This window comes from Dipteris shenzhenensis, chromosome 14 (assembly GCF_047967505.1).
Source record: "Dipteris shenzhenensis isolate YYH24624 ecotype China chromosome 14, Dip_SZ_1.0, whole genome shotgun sequence".
In the NCBI taxonomy this organism is placed as follows: Eukaryota; Viridiplantae; Streptophyta; class Polypodiopsida; order Gleicheniales; family Dipteridaceae; genus Dipteris; species Dipteris shenzhenensis.
In genome coordinates this window covers 25,684,423-25,702,232 of record NC_141609.1, presented here as the reverse complement: position 1 = coordinate 25,702,232, position 17,810 = coordinate 25,684,423, and the positions used below count along the sequence as shown (strand labels likewise).

Below are 17,810 nucleotides of genomic sequence, written 5' to 3'. Positions count from 1 at the left end.
TGGTTTTATTGGAGGGGAATTTTAGTTGAGGGATTTCTTGAATACCCCATGAACGCAAGTGAAACATAGGGTTTCTTGTTAGTGAACCCTATGAGAAAGAGGGGAATTGAAGAAGAGAGCACAATCGATGATAAAGGAGAGAGATCAAGGGAATGAAGGGGGAGATCAACTAGAAAAAGGGGGGTGCTGAATAAAAATGCAAGAGAGATAGAATGAGGGGGGGAAGTAATAGAAACAAGGGGCGGGTGGAAGAGAAAAAGAGGGAGAAGGGAAACAAAAAAGAAAAATTCTTGACGGAATGGAAAAGTAGACAAAAAATAAAGGGGAAGGGGGAGATGGTCATCTTAAATGCTTTAAAAAACAAATACTCTGGGATGGTTGTGGAAGATGATGATAAATTTGAGGGGGAATATTGTTGGGGGAGAGTGGATGGCTAAGTGCTCATAACAAGAAAGGGCTTGATGCATAACCCCCATGAAGAGGATGGAAATGAATTGGTGTTTGATGAAAAGGGAGGGAGCTTGACTTGCATGACAATTGAATTTTTGGAAGAGGAGGGAGGCTACATGTGGAAGAAGAAGAATGAGGAGTGGAATGTATTTTTATAAGAAAGGAGGAGGGAGATGTCGAATTAGTAAAAATTAGTCGACCCAAGAATTTTTCAATAGGATGGATATTTTGAAATCCTTTCATTATATTTACAACCTTTAATCTTCCATCTCCCATACCTTTTCATGTGTATGTCAAACCATAACCTTAAAACAAAATGCATGTCCTCTCCCATGTGAGTGAAAGTGCAACAAGAGTAAGTGCATCACTTCATCAATGCCAACACACATCACTCAGATTTTCAACACTAAGGCACTTGTCTCTTGCAGATTCGTTATGAGGTGTTGTTTAGCAATAGGTTTTCCATTGAGTGATGAAAGAGAGTTGGGCTTGTGCTTGAGTGATGGTATGTAGTCCTTGAGTGGAGTCCATTCCTATTGTTGAGCTAGGGAATGGAGTATTGATTGGGTTAGTAGTTGTTCTTGCGAGTGTGTTGCTTGTTATGGTTTGGATGGTTTCCATGGGAATTAATCCTCATGAGGGTCCCAATATATCTAAAGATATTAGTTTGATTGTTGCACTCAATTGTGCACTTTCTTACACTTACACTCATGAGAAAAATGGCAAAAATCCTCAAATTTTGAAGCTCTACACAATGATACCCTATCATGGCCTAATTTGTTTTTTAATTGGCTTTTTTAATCAAAAAACATGAGATCATAAGCCGATAAGTGAAGGTTTCAGCTAGGGCCTATTGTTTTTAGCTATAGTTGAGAACTTTTTGATTCTCCTAGACCTTGAGTGGTGTGACCCTAATAGCTCACTTGAAGATTGTCCTCCTTATGCATGCTTGTGCATCTCTACTTTTACTTATGCTACTAGTCTCCCTAACACAGCGGTGCCAAAATGTTGCCACAAGGGTAAGGAGTTTATGATTAAGAAAGAGATTTCAGGGTTTCAGGGTAAGGAGTTCATGGTTTAGAAAGAGGTTTAGAGTTCAAAAGGAGATTCAAGGTTTAGAAATAGGTTTAAGTCTAGAAGAAGGTTCAAGGGAAGAAGGGAGATCTTTCCTAGAGAGAGTAATTGTATGTGTCCTATCAGATCTTTCTAATATGCTCTTAGCCACATGTAATTATAAGAAAAGATTTGCTACTCTCTACCCACACATTTTACACAATTTAGTGAGTCCTCATTAAACATTCCTCTCCTTCCTATAGATCCTCAGTCTCCTCTTGATCTTCATCCTCCCATGAATCCTCTCCTTTCCAAAAGATCTCATCCTCCCATACTTCCATTTACATGACTAGCCTAGCCCATGAAACAAAAAGGTGGCCTCTCCTTAAGCCACGTGGTCACCTTGGAGGCCTTGGATTTTCTATGATCCAAGGTGCTAAAAATACTTAGTTCAATTTTGCAAGCCATCAAAGGAGAGGAAAGTGTTGATAGTGTAAGCCCATAGAGTGGTAGATTGAGGGGGAGCAATCATGTAGACAAAGGAAAGCAAAGCGTTGAAGTAGAAGAGAGGGTTGAGGATGCAAGTAGCGATGAAGGGAGTGATTTACAGCTTGTAAAGGCTCAACAGACTAAGCATGCTTCAAAGTATGTTCCGCCACATGCTAGAAAGTCAATGGCAAATACAAAGCCCTTAAGAAGATTGAAAAGGGTGAGACACCCATGGATAATTAACTTACAATGGATATATGAGGATGCACTACACATACATAATTAGTAAAGTGCAACATGTTGAGCCCTCAAGTTTTTATGAGGCTGTAAAAAATTCAAATTGGAGGGATGCCATGGATCAAGAAATTGATGCTTTGGATAAGAATAACACTTGGACACTTGTAAAACTCCTAAAAGGAAAAACAGCTATTGGCTACAAATGGGTTTATAAAGTGAAGTGCAAATCGGATGGAAGTGTGGAGAGATATAAGGCAACATTAATTGCCAAAGGGTATGCCTAATCATATGGGTTGGACTATGATGAAACATTTAGCCCGGGTGGCAAAGATGACCACCATATGGACTATAATTGCTTTGGCAAGCATGCGTCAGTGGAAGTTATATCAAATGGATGTAAAAATTTCCTTCTTGAATGGTACACTTTATGAAGAAATTTATAAGCATCAGCCAGAGGGGTACATACATCCCAAGTATCCTATGCATGTGTGCAAGTTAAGGAAAGCCTCGTATGGTTTGAAGCAAGCTCCAAGAGCCTAGTGTGAGAGAATGAATAAAACCTTGCCGAATATGCACTTCAAAAAATCCAAAGTCAATAGCTCACTATATGTGAAGCAAGAGAGAGCAAAAATGGTGATTCTTGTGATCATACAAGTGAATGATTTAATCACATCACAAGGAGACTTGATGTAGAAATTATAGCAACTAAGGAGAGATTGTCATGTGAATTTGACATGAAGGAACTTGGACAACTATGATACTTTCTTCGGATTGAGGTAATTGATTCACCACATGGTATTTGGATGCTACAAAGGCAATATGCTTTGGACATGCTGGAAAATATGGTATGACATCATGCAAACTGGTTGAAACACCACTTGAGAAAAATGCTAAGATGGTTGATGATGGGTACTACTTGCAAGATGTGACTGTGTTCTAGAAGATGGTTGGAAGTCCCATATATCTTACCATCACTAGACTATAGACTTGAATTATACTTTGGGGGTGGTGAGTCAATTTATGCAAAAGCCTTGCAAGAGGAACCTTGATACAGTGAGAAGAATACTTAGATATGTGAAAGCCACAATAAATGTTGGATTGTTTTATGCCAAGGAAGGAGGAATATGCTTGCAAGGTTATACTGATGCAGATTGGGCTAGTAGCATTGATGATAGAAGGTCAACTATTGGATATGCATTCTCTCTTGGGAGTAGTGTGATTAGTTTGAGCAGTAAGAAACAACCCACCATTGCTTTGTCTAGTACAGAAGTGGAGTATAGAGGGGTTGCCATAGTAGTGTGTAAACAAACTTGGCTGAGTTGCTTCTTCATGAGTTGGGAGTATGCATTGATGGTCCAGTAGTAGTGATCTACTGCGACAACATAAGTACTATTATGATGGCTTGGAATCCCATTTACCATGCAAGGACAAAACATATAGAAGTCCACTATCATTACATCAGGGAGAAAGTGATAAGTGGTGAAATAGACTTGAGATATGTGAGGACAGATGCCGAGGTTGCATATATGTTTACCAATTCTTTGGGTAAAGATAACTTTTATATTTTTAGATGCTTTGGGCTTATGTGGTGTACAAGCTCATACTGAGGGGGAGATTGTAGATGGTAGATGTATGGATGAGATGTGTGTGGATATATAGATGATGAGGTGGTTTCTTTAAAGTAGGACCCATTAGGAATCTCTTGCACATGAAGAGAGATAAGTGTATTGAAATTGTAATCCATCTCTGGCTCCCCATAATAGTGAAGGATTTCCTGTGTGTGTGTCCTATTCCATAATTGTTCAAATCTTGTGGTATGGCATACAATTTTGGTTGCTTGTTGAAAGTGGGACATACCTCTATAGCCCTAGTCATCTAGGGCTCCCTAGGACAACCACAAGTATTGCAGCATGGCACCAATAGCAGTCCACATTGGACTACCTTATAGGTAGTCCATAAAGAACAAGTTATAGGATGGTACGCTAGTAGATATGATACGAAGTCCCTTAGGAGTACCTCCATGAATGAATGTAGGATAGATTTTTGAATGTTTGCTTGGGTTGGCATGGGAATTTCCGAAGATGCATCACAAATAACACCTTTTGATGAAAGACATGAATTAGAAGCTTCTAGAAAACCGATGTTTTTGGAACTTCACCTGACACTATACCAGCACACCACTAGAGCCTAATTATAGGTAGTAAGGATAGGTTGGTCCATCCAAAGGTAGGGTCGGCCAGATTTGTGTGACTAACAATAGTCTGCCGAGAAAGGATAGGTTTAGAGAGTGAAGAAAGTTTATAGAGTGCAAATCAGCATCGACCTCTCATGGCCATTTACTCTTCAAGAGTAGTTCAACATTTTCCAATAGTTCTTCCATCATCAAGAGACTTCCTCCATAGTCAGCCTTTGATACAATCAATAGGGCATGAAGGCTTCGACATTCCCAAGTCCATTAGGCACCCATCTATAGCCTCTGCATTGAGGATCATGTGCTAGTTGTTTTCATCCTTTCAATTAGTGAGGATCAACCATAGATAGATTCTTTGTGTACTTGATCATTGCTAGGGAAAGAAGCAATAAAGCAATACCTAGCATACTCAAGTCTTCATTCTAAGCAATAGTATGTGTTTGAGGTCAACATAGTAGGTCCAATCAATGCATGCATTTCTCTCTCTAATGCCAGTGACTCTTTACACTTTGCTCTTCCTCAGTTAGCATAGTAGGCTTCTGAGGTGGGGGAAAAGAGTTCTCCATGAGTTATCTAGTGGGTGTAAGTGTCTCATATAGAAAGCCACCACTCAAAACAAAACAAATTAGTATTAGAGCTTCAAGTTCAAACTTTTCTTCCATGAGATTGTGATGAGCACTAGTGAGGTCCTCTTGTGACAATGAAACACCCTAAGTGTTTTCTATCTAGGGTATCCTTGTCACGTCTTGCCTACCTCCTTTAGTCTTAATAGGAGATTCAATAGATCTAGTGGATCAAAGTAGTATATGTTGTCGACATTCCTATAGTAGCAACACAACCATGAATCCCTCACAGTGTTTAGGCATTAATAAAGGCCAAGGGTAAATGTTTTCTCCAACAAGGGGTTAGCTCCACACATGGAGGCATCATTCACCCCATCCAATTTGATGATGATGGAGCAAAGTAGCTGCAAATTCAACCCTAACAATCATAGTCTCTCATTACATAGTTCATGCAGTTCTAAGAGTTCAGCCTCGATTAAGAGGTCAAGATAGGGATGGAAGAAAGCCAAAGAAGCTTATGATAAAGAATTGCCCCAACCTCTACCAAACACTTCTTTCCAAAGGAGCTTAATTTTCAAAGACATGATGGAAAGATTGATTCGTTGCTACTCATTTCTTGGCTTAATCAACTACATAGCTATATCTCTATTCTACAATAAGACAATATAGACAAGCGCATCTTATCTTCCCTACATCTCCCTAGGATAGCCCATCTATTTATCAAGTATAGCCCTTGGTAGAAAAGTATTTGGTCAAGCTCAATATCCAATTTGCACTCATGCAATGGTCGTAAATTTTTAGCTATACCTTTGTAGAATGGCCAAGAATAGAATGTTCGTCGTCTTATCTTGGCACCATTAGATCTCTTAGGAGTACCATGTTTTATAGTAGTGGTGAGTTTGGAAGATAGGACCACTAGTGTAACTCAAGAGGATAATATAGGGTTAGGATAGTTTTTGAGCTTTTTATTTGCAAGTTAGTAGCATGTTTGCTCATGAGCAAGCACAATATTTGTCTTAATAGGAATGGAAAGCAATGATGGAGACAAAAGCTTGATAAGAATTGTTCTCAATAGCTCATCAAGTCAAATCTAATGTCACCGATAGATAAGTTACATAAGGTTTTGGAGCAAACATTGGAAATGGCGTAGTTTATTTCAATTTCAATAGAAGGGAATGTCATAGCCTTTATAGATATGGCCATCTAGGGGATGCCCACTAGCAGCAACACAATAGCGACAAAAATTTGTGCAAGATTGCCTATGGGAAATTTACATTATGAGATTATACATGCAATGTCAACAATAAGATATATATACAAGCAAAAATGATAGATCTACCCATCCGAGTAGGAAACTACAGGTTAGACTCGACCTAGGATGATCTCAAGACTATTATAGATTGAGTCAATGAATAGACTGAAGGATAAACCAAGCTAGTTTATAGATTGACTCAATGTGTGAGAATCACATGGGCTGACATCTTATAAAGGTAGGTAACCATTGCCCAAACATTTAACAACATCCTAGCTCTTAGTAGAAACGTAGCGATGTGATTCAATATGTGCAGAACAAGATAGGGCACTCACCTATAAAAGCAACCTTGATCACGCATTTGAGTAACATTATCTAGCAACATCTTGGCCATAAATAGGAGCTTAGGCTTTCCTAGTAGCCTTAAGTCTTCAGTCTCCCTCAGAGTCAAGCCTCAAAGTATTCCTTGCAATTAGTAGGGGGAGGGCTTTAGCTCTTTCCACTCTACTAGTGAATCATTTGGTACCTCTTCATTTAGAATCATTCATCTTTATGCAACTAGGACCATTTAGTTTGTTGCATGCACATAAATCTCATGCTTATGTTAACCAATCATCATTCTTTTGCACTTATCCAATCAACATGGATAGGCTTATGGAAAGATATAAGGTTAGATTGTCATAGATATGCAAACAGATAGATACAAGGAAAGTGTGTTTGTGGTAGCTATAATTGATGTCCATGCATCTATGGGAGCTAGTGCCTCTCCGATTGCCCCTCTTATTTGAAATATTTCATGGTAAACTGATGCAAGGACAGGTGAGGTGTGCTTAAAGGAGGATGGTGATTATGTTATTAAAAGGGAGATGGAGAATGTGAGAGAGAGGAGGTGGGTGCACAAGAGAAAGAGGAGACCATACACTTGCTAGCTAATTGTATGCTTTTTAAAGGGGATGGAGAGAGTGTGAGAGATAGGTGAGTACACAAGAAAGAGGAGACCACACACATGTTAGCTAATTGTATAGTACATGAAGGTAGGAAAACAATGTGTAGATGAGGGTTGCTCCCTTCATCCTAATTGGTTTGCTTCAAACATACACCATGAAGTGGAATGTAGGAGTTTTTCTCACCCTAAAATAGATTGAAAATTTAGAAGATAAAAACAAACGAAAAGGTTTGAGTTGTTTATGATATGTAGAGAGATCTTATATACATGTATGTGGAGAATAAGGATTTCTTCCTTTAGTCCACTTGGTCTACTTACGAATTGTAAAAATTACTAATTCTCTTATGAGATGATCAATGCATGGAGGAGAAGGGTGATGGATGAAGGTGATTAGTGACTCTAAAAAAGCTAGCATGTGATAATAGGCCCACTTCTCTTACTGAATTTGACTATGTATGCTTCTTTTTCATACCTTTTGTGAAGTAAGAGGCATTTCTATCATAACTTAGTAGAAGTCTCTCCTCATTGATCATGCATATTAGGAAATCATATTTATGATGACCTATTTAAGGACTCCATCAAATAAAGGTGTATGCAATGGAGACACATGATAACCAAATATTGAAATTTATATGATTTAAATGTAGAAAGGTTATAACTCTTTACCAATTATCAATTCACAATTGCATGCAAAACATGAGATTAATTAAATAATGGAATTGGGTCTCCATATAAGGGGCTAAAAGGAATGAGAGGCAAGGAGTTTGGGCATGGCTAATTGTGTACTGACTTGTTTCCTACTAGAGTCTAGGCAATTTGGATTCTCAAGAATATCCATTAGTTTGTGCTATGATTTTGCCATATTCTCATATTATTTGAATAGAGAATTTTCTTACCTAGAAGGTGGGATTCAAGTCATGCTTAGAAAACTTGTGACAAAGAGATAGATTGCGGATGCACTAGTTGCAACCATCAATGATGACTTATATCAATGCCTTTTTCTTAATTTTACTTAAGTGTTTTGATGGCCATGCAAGCATCAGTTCAAGTACAAGTAGTATTGTACAAGGAGCATACAATTGACGGATCAAAGGTAATCTCTCTACTTTTGAGCTACATCAAAGCAACTAGCAAAGTAGAAAAAAGAGTTGAAAGTATAGTTGAAAACTAAAGTTGACAACACTCTCATTTTTATAAAAATTTGGAGAGGAAGTGTGCGACCTCTACCATACATCAAGTATGTATTTTCTTTCTATGTTTAACAACTTTCTTAGGTCATAAAATTTTACCTTTTTTTTGTAATTTTATCATTTTGGATTTTCTTGAAGGGTAAGAGCTTCCTATTCATGAATTGGATATGCAAATTTTCATTTTTACAACAAACTCAAACTTAAATCCTATAACATATCATTTTACCTAACCATTTTTTTTTAATACATGTTCTTGACGACGAGCAAGAGGTACGGGATCGAAAGAAACGACCATGGTCAATGCAAAATTGAAGGACAATACCACCAACATTCAGTTGATCCTAATCAAGCCTTTAAAGGTCATAGTGATGATTTATGTCATGTTATCAAAGAGAAAGCTCAAAAATCTCATGGGAGCAATCCCTATTCATGTAATCATTTCAAAAAGCGCTAATCTTTGTCAATCCTCAAATAAATAAGCACTACCCTGACATTTACAATGAAGATGAGGTCACATCTCCTCTCTGAAAATTTTATAGAATTATAGCTTTCAACTATGCATTTCAATTCTCACATTGACTATGGGGTTTGTCATTTACAATGTGATAGGTAACATAGTAAAATAAAAAACAAGTTATAGGCCTATCTGTTGGCAACTTTTGTACCTTGATCTTAGTCGTTGTACAAATGATTTGTACAGGCTTTTGCTTTCCCTGCAACTACTCTCAACAGAACCATATTTTTGTGAGGTCTGAATGTCTCTAATATTGGCATTTATAGTATGTCGTCAAGCTGACTGAATCTATGCAAAATGCTTGTTTTTCAAGCACTCGAATGGAGTCCTTCATGATGGATCTCCTTCCTAAAAGGTCTAGATTAGATTTAAATGTTTATGTGGACACCGCAAAAGTTAGAAGCTATTGTGGGCCCTAGATTAGAGTTAGATGTTGTTGTGGACACCTCGCTTGTCAATATGTATCGCAACTATAGAAGCCTTAATGATTCACGAAAGTGTTACTAAAAATTGCCTAAGCAAGAGTAACTCAACCTGGCAAACAAAACTAGAGGCCTTCTATCAAGCCAGGTTGATTTTGTTTACCTTGTTTTCTTAGGTTACTACTATGCAAATCAACCTGGCAAACAAAAGTAAGTTCCTACACTTAAGTGTGTTAGGATAAGAGAGCTTCCTTCTTCCTTCAGGCCACTATCAATTGAAAGGCCAAGGGTAATTATTAATTTTAAAATCCAATGTTTACATCTACCTAATACTTCTTCGATTGCATTCTTAGATACTAAAATGGTGCATCATTCCATGTCTTGTACAATCGTTCAAGATTTTTAGTATCAAATATCAAACCAAGAAAATGTTAGCATAATCTCAAAATGTGACTTCAAGTCAAAACACTCATTTTTCTACAGCAAAGATATATTACAAAAGTGTAACATGGGACGAGACCAATCTCTACTTCTCAAAGGGGAAGTCTGAGTAATTCAAATTCTCAATTGTTGCATAAAGTGAAGCAGCAAGTTGATTTGTACAAGCTTTGTGTAGATTTTGTATAGATTTCCAAAGGTTCCTAAGGTGATTTCCAAAGGTTCAACCTTTGGATAGTGTCATCATCCAAATGTATAGATCATGATATTTTATACTCTTTGGCTTACAAGTTATGTACTACATCTTATATCTTTTATATTCGTTATTTTAGGGAATGAGGTGATGATCAAAGGGCTAGCCATGTGTCCTTCACGTAGCTCTTCTACTATGTTGGATGAGATTCAACTGCATAATCAAGCAAGCAATGTATAATCAACACAAAGGTGATGATCAGCGACACTTCAATTGGTGCATATACACAAGTTGCAGAATATTGTCTAGCTTCCCTTTTCCTACCATGCCCATGTCTTCTTGATTTTTTGTCTTCTCCATCCACAAGTGGTTCTTCCCTCCCAAAAGTGGGAATGCTTTGCTTGGCTCTATGGAAGACACAAGCTTCAACCAATGCATCACTTTGTAACTTGCTACAAATGTAAAACTCACCATCATTTGAGTGTTGGGCATAGTTTTTGTTGCTTCGTAGTCGTCGTGCAAGTATCAGCTTTAATCTCTCATCACAAGCTACCTTGAACATGGGAACTATCAATGACATGCCAAAAGCGAGAGGTCAAACTGGCAATCTCTCCATTTTGAAAGAGTGTGAGAAGGCATGGTTCTGATTTTTGGACACTGCACAAGCTATAATGCAAAAATATTCCATGTCGATCGTTCACTGAGCTTTACCCGTCCAGCTTCTGAAATTGGTGTTAGTATGAACCTTTAGCATCTGATTGCATATTTTTTGCCCTTAAAGGATCCTAGGAGATGACTTGGTTAGTGAGTTGCTAATCAACGCCATGGTTTTGAAGTTAGCTCATTTGGTCAATTTAACCTTGCAAATTATGGTTAGTATGAGGCTTAAATGTGGGTTAGTAGAAGTTCAAGGGCTTCTAATGTGTTTAGGGTTTAAGGTTTTTATTTTCTTGTGGAGGTCCTAAATGTTTTTGTCTTTTATCCTAAAGCTTTTGTCCTTTGTTAGGTCATGGAGGCTCTCTTTGTATCCTGAATGACCCCACTATTTTTGCCAAAATAGGCACTCGTCCCTACTTTTATTTAATGGCCCATCCACCACACACACACATATGTACCTTTTCATCTCTTATCTCTCCTCTGCTTCACTCATCTACCTCTCCTGATATGCCTTCACCTTCGCTTGCTTTTTCTCTTTTTTTGGCTTGCCTTTAGATGGTCTTAGAGAAGGTTCAACTTTCAAAAACCAAAACTAATTTCTAGCATTTTCTAGACATGTTTTTTTTGCAAATTCTTTGATTGATTGGTGTGTTGACATTAGAGCATGTCTTTCAAATTTGGGTGTGCTTTTATTGAAAGTACATTCATCCTCTCTCTCCTCATCCATTTCTCTCTCTCTCTCTCTCTCTCTCTCCCCCCTCCTTATTCTCACTTGGAAGGCCACATGAATGAAATTCATCTTGTTTTTCTTCCAATTTACACCTATTGCTTCCTTTCACAAGTCATTCAAAATATTTATCGAGCTACTTACACTTGGACTTACAATGCCACTCCAAAAGACAAGGCCATAGTAAGATTCCCACCTTGTTTTTAAAGGTAGGAAAGCAATAGGGATGATGTTGAGTCTAACATGCGTGTGGATGTAAGGAGGAGTTGGATCATAGAAGAAGATAGGGCGTTGGCAAAAATGAAAAACTAAATCATGCTACTCTGGGTGAGGTACTATACTACGCTCACATTCTTCCTTGTTTGGGAATGTGCTTTCACAAATTCTTGCTTCTTCTTAGCTCAATGAGGTTTTCATCTTTTTTATTTTTGGCAATGACGCTCACGTTAAATGAGGGCCAAGTGAAGGATAAGCTATCCAATTTTGGAGGTAGACGTGTTGTAAATGGAGGAGAAGACGATTTTATAAGTCAAACTAGACATCAAGGAGGATGATCACGAGATTTTAAAGGAATTCTTGAGGGATGAGAGAGTCCTACATTTGAGGGTGATCTAGACAAGGGTTTGATGGAGGGTGTGGGAGGAAAGTAAATGATGGAGGAGGTGGTTGAAGAGTAAGGTTCTTTTGCTTTAAACTACAATTAGACGACGTTCCCGTAATTTGCATCGCTGGCTCTCTGGATGCATCAACCACAAGAGTTTCAATCCAAGCTCTAGAGCACAGTATTCTTGATCAACAATAACTTCTTTGAGTGGTTCTAGTCCTATATAAGGCCCCAACATTTTCCGCAATCATATATAAGATTGAAGTGAAACATTCTAGATCTTGAGATGGCTAGGACTTTGCAAAATAAGAGCGATGGATTAGTGTGATGTGGAATGGATACAAAATTGGCAACCTCGAAGGAGGCTATTTTCATTGCAAGAGGGACTCTGGGTCTAAAGTGTCAATGGGGTACTTACATTGCTTCTATAGTGGCAACCTCTTCCAAGAGGATGTGCTAGGTACCATCTCGACCGATGCCATCTATCGTTAAGTTGAATCCAAAAAGTGTGATTTAGATAGGCTATTAGTTTGTGTCACAACACACGATCTTTTGATCTCATGTAGGTACTCATTTTTAAAAGTATTGCTGCTTATACATTCAAAAGTTTTCCCTCTTCCCAATTTTGAAGGTGTTACAATCAAAAGAGATGACATGTGGGAAGGGGAGGATTAGCCAAAATTTAGGCCATTGCTATGGCTATGCTGCAAGAACATGGGTAATAAAGAGAGTACCTCTTTGAAACCTAAGTAGAACGAATCATTCAAAGAGCTAGCAATGAGCTAATGATGACAATTTTGACAATGTTTTACTTATGACAATTTTGACAAACTTATGACAATTTTGACAAACTTCAAGGATTTATGTTTTACTTATGCTCGAGAGGGGTACATTGACAAAAGGAGAATTTTTACAAGCTTCAAGGATTTATGTTTTACTTATGAGAGGGAGGGGTACATTGACAAAAGTTGTCTTATCTTAAGAACCAATTTGATTAATTGAATTAAGTGCTATCTCAATATAGGGCCAATATGATTAACATAGTGTTGTACAAGAAGAGGACTATATTATTGAACATGCTCAAAGATTCAAGCACATGTATATATATATATATATGCATGAACATATACAACCATAGAACACATAAATATTGCACATGTAGTTAGACAAAAACATACTCAAACATGCCTACATAATCAACATGTACATGTGCATGCAGACAACTGTTTTCACACATAAGCAAGCACAAACATATACTTGTGTAGCCAAGGAGGTATACATATATACACTTACATAAGATCTATAAATAAAACCTTACATTTTATTTTTAGGAATTGAAGGTACTATACAATCCCAACCCCTAACATGTAGGGGCCAAGTTATGCTACTCTTTTTAACAATCAAGATCTTTGTAAGTAGATCCTTCAAAAACTAAAGTTTTAACTTCTCTTGGCTATATCTATTAAATGAAGTGCACCTTGGATGATTTGATTAAGGAAAAGTAATATCCTTTTTGGATGTTGTGCATTACTACATGAGATGAACATAGTGAGAGTTTTACAATTACATTCTTTCGCTCCATTGCATGAAATCCAAATAAGGTGAAAAACATTGCAAGAATATCCAATTCCAAAAAGCAAAAACAAGTTTAAGGTTCCTTGGGAGTGCTACATTCGTATTTGAAGTTGTTACACTTGGCAATTCCATTCACGAATTGTTGATTAATTATGCCAAATTCTTGTGATGGATGACCTTTAAATATTTTTAATAATTTCATATTTTTAAAAGAGAATATTTTTCTCAAAGAGTCATTTGTAAGAACTTGGTTTAAGTGTAGCTACTCTAATGATCACAATGTTGTGCTCAATAAATAATGATGCAATTCGTAGAACTGCAAAACAAGGTTTAGGAGTTTAGCTTCGATGGCTATGTTCCATACAGAGTTAAACACATTTAACTCTATATTTATCTGCTCTCTAACAGGTTTTGAAACAAACAAATGCTCACTATGTTCTAAAACACATCAGGATTTTCAATTCACAAGCTGTTTAATTTTCATTGGAGGATATTCTTCTAAAAGAACCATTTGTAAGAACTTGGTATAAGTGTAGCTGCTCTAATGATCACAATGTTGTGCTCAACAAATAATGATGCAATTCGTAGAACTGCAAAACAAGGTTTAGGAGTTTCGATGGCTAAGTTCCATACAGAGTTAAACACATTTAACTTTATATTTATCTGCTCCCTAACAGGTTTTGAAACAAACAAATGGTCACTATGTTCTAATACACATCAGGATTTACAATTCACAAGCTGTTTAATTTTCATTGGAGGAGAAAAATGATGATACAGCATTTACACCAAGTGAATAGGCAGAGCGTTGGATGAAGCTCTTGGCATAGAATAGCTTTGTAACTTCAAGGTTTAGAAGTTTCGATGGCTAAGATCCATACAGAGTTAAACACATTTAACTCTATATTTATCTGCTCCCTAACAGGTTTTGAAACAAACAAATGCTCACTATGTTCTAAAACACATCAGGATTTACAATTCACAAGCTGTTTAATTTTCATTGGAGGAGAAAAATGATGATACAGCATTCACACCAAGTGAATAGGCAGAGCGTTGGATGAAGCTCTTAGCATATTGCCATGTTGGCTGGGTAGTTAGAACATAGAATAGCTTTGTATCTTAAATTTAACACACTTGAAAAGGGAAAGTTATGCAATGGAAGTATACTCCCTATGTTATATCACATCAGGATTTACAATTTACAAGCTGTTTAATTTTCATTGGAGGAGAAAAATGATGATACAGCATTCGCACCAAGTGAATAGGCAGAGTTGGATGAAGCTTTTGGCTTGTTGCCATGTTGGCTGGATAGTTAGAACAGAGAATGGCGTTGCAACTTAAATTTAGCACAGATGGAAAGTGAAAGTTCTGCAATGGAAGTTTTTGCTTTTTCCTACCTTTATGTTCTTGTCCTGCACTTTCTATCCTTCTACTTATCTGCATAGTCTTGATTGTTACGACTTGATTACATATTATAGAGAATATAATGCGCAAAGCTACACACACACACAGAGACCTTAGTTCGAATAAAGATTCTCCACTTTTACAGGTACACAAGCACGCAGTAGTGGAATAAAACAGGCGGGCAATGCGACAGGATTGGTAAAATCACAGTGGTTCAGCGGTGTACATCTCCCCCAGTTTGGCCAGAATAAGGGCTCTAAAAAACACTCCTTGCAAAGTTATGCAATGGAAGTATACTCCCTATGTTATATCACATCAGGATTTACAATTTACAAGCTGTTTAATTTTCATTGGAGGAGAAAAATGATGATACAGAAAAATGATGATACAGCATTCGCACCAAGTGAATAGGCAGCGTTGGATGAAGCTTTTGGCTTGTTGCCATGTTGGCTGGATAGTTAGAACAGAGAATGGCGTTGCAACTTAAATTTAGCACAGATGAAAAGTGAAAGTTCTGCAATGGAAGTTTTTGCTTTTTCCTACCTTTATGTTCTTGTCCTGCACTTTCTATCCTTCTACTTATCTGCATAGTCTTGATTGTTACGACTTGATTACATATTATAGAGAATATAATGCGCAAAGCTACACACACACACAGAGACCTTAGTTCGAATAAAGGTTCTCCACTTTTACAGGTACACAAGCACGCAGTAGTGGAATAAAACAGGCGGGCAATGCGACAGGATTGGTAAAATCACAGTGGTTCAGCGGTGTACATCTCCCCCAGTTTGGCCAGAATAAGGGCTCTAAAAAACACTCCTTGCAAAATCTGTACTCTATCTAGTGCTGTACCCACTTCAAACTAAATGCTAAGTCTACATGCTGGAATATTTTGGCAGTACAATAAACACTTTTCTATGCAGATCATCTGCTTTTTGGTACAAAGGCATGGCAATTGTCCAATCATGGAAATAACAGGTTCTTTCGTTAATCATCCATGCATGTGGCTACAATCTCAAGAAAACCCTACTTGAAAAGAGTTATTAAATAATGCTAAGCAGCCCAACAGGCAGAAGAGAAAAAACACAACTATATATAAAAGATATAGAAGAAACATCAATCACATGGGAAAAAGAATGTGAATGTAGGCCAAAAGAAAAAAGAACTACAGGTAGTTGCTCTATTCAATGATGGTGTACGTCTCTCCATTTTTGACCTTCATAAAGGCTCGAAAAAAGACCAAGATCCAGGAACTTAATCACAAAGTGATGAAACGTTGTACACACAAATTGACGAGCGGACAAACCAGTTTCAATCCAAAAGCACTACACTTTTAACATCTCCAAAATTCACATCTCATCACCCTCCATTGAGATATATCCCTCAAGGAAGCGAGCAGATGATAGGTCATAGCTTAAACCACTCTGCAAGGTATGGCACCTAAAAGCTGGGATATGGCATTGTGGCAATTGGATATTATATGATGAGCGAGATTACCAACAGACAGCATCTGCAGTCTTTCGAATGCACACGATATATTATCACACCTGCGTTACGATTAGCCTATTTTTCATCCTCAAATCAATATATTAATTGCTCTTTTCACTTTCCAACTTTCATTGAGGCGTGTTTTTTCTATTTTTACTCTCGCTCTCTTAATGCCAAGGGAGAACTTCCTTTAGATTTGAGTGGCAGCCAGCTTACTCAAGATGTTAGGCCTGATAAGCAAGGTAAGCGGGGTCTACAACAAATTATTTATGAGGACAACTAGAATTGTAAGTCTTGCAAAAAAGGTTTGTAGTCCAGGAACTTGAAAAATGGCTGAGAGATTCACCAGACAGGTGAAAATTTCACCTGCAAGAAGACAGGCAGGGTATCTTGAAAAGAGACCAAGAGCTGCAGAAATCGGATTTTTCAGTTTGATGCTCAATCAAGTAAAATTAGTGATTTTCACGACTTAATCTTTCACTTCAAAAGGAAAATTCGTGGAAAGCCTTAGTGCCTCTTCTTGTGAAACATCGCCCTTTCAATTCAACGCAAAAAAAGGCACTCCTGGAACGACCAAGCAAAGCCTCTCCTTACAAAACAACTGTAGGCGCGAGGAGGTATTGGTGTAATGGGCTTCTACATAATTGAGACGCAAGTTAATTTGATGCCGAGTCAGACGATATAAATATCGCAAATATCTATTTGAAAGCGAAGTCGCAAGGTCAGGGGACACGACCAGAACACTTCTGAGCCCTGCTGAATTTGTGGATGGAACAACAAATTCGAGATAAACTCACCTGGATGGAACACAAATTCGGGATTGAACATATCTACAGCCGAGGTTCTAGTCTCTTGAATTCAAATTTCTCCTTATCCAAAAAGCCAGGCACAGGAACACATTACCGCCATGAACTCGAAACCGCAGGAACAAATCGTAACGAAGCTTGTCAGAAAGACTACCAGATCATCATAGCACAGTGTGTTCAGATGACCGTCGTGAAATGGCATATCTTCTCATCCTCCAAGCAAAACAAAGCGAAGACCAAGAGCCATTGCAGCGGCGATTACTGAAGTTCTAAGGAGAATGAATCGATTGATAGCAAGAATTCATGAATGGAGTGCCGATCTCTCAGACAAATGCCTCGATTGACATCAGAAGTCAGTCTCGTCATCGCTAGTCATCACAGAGGCCACTAATCATCGCAGAAAACCGAAGAAATCATGCTCTGATAATTTCTAAACGGGAAGCTCTTTATATAGAATCCACCAACCCTAACCCTAGCCCTATCCTTAACCCTAACCCTAATCCCTCCTCATCATCATTAGTCGCCATTTCCCTCTAATGGCCTCTAGCACAACAACGGAAGACGCACAAGGCTCAAGCCATCCCTCCTAACCCTAAGTCCTCGTTGCCATAAGA

At 37.9% G+C, this 17,810-nt stretch overlaps 1 long non-coding RNA gene across 1 annotated transcript; it reads right to left on the bottom strand.

Annotated features, from left to right (window-relative positions):
* Positions 1-15,736: 15,736 nt before the first annotated feature.
* Positions 15,737-17,600, bottom strand: LOC147894386 (uncharacterized). Its single transcript, XR_015542127.1, has 2 exons — positions 17,188-17,600; positions 15,737-16,756 (listed from the first exon to the last, which is right to left on the bottom strand). It is a non-coding gene; the product is annotated as an uncharacterized LOC147894386 (long non-coding RNA).
* Positions 17,601-17,810: the final 210 nt, after the last annotated feature.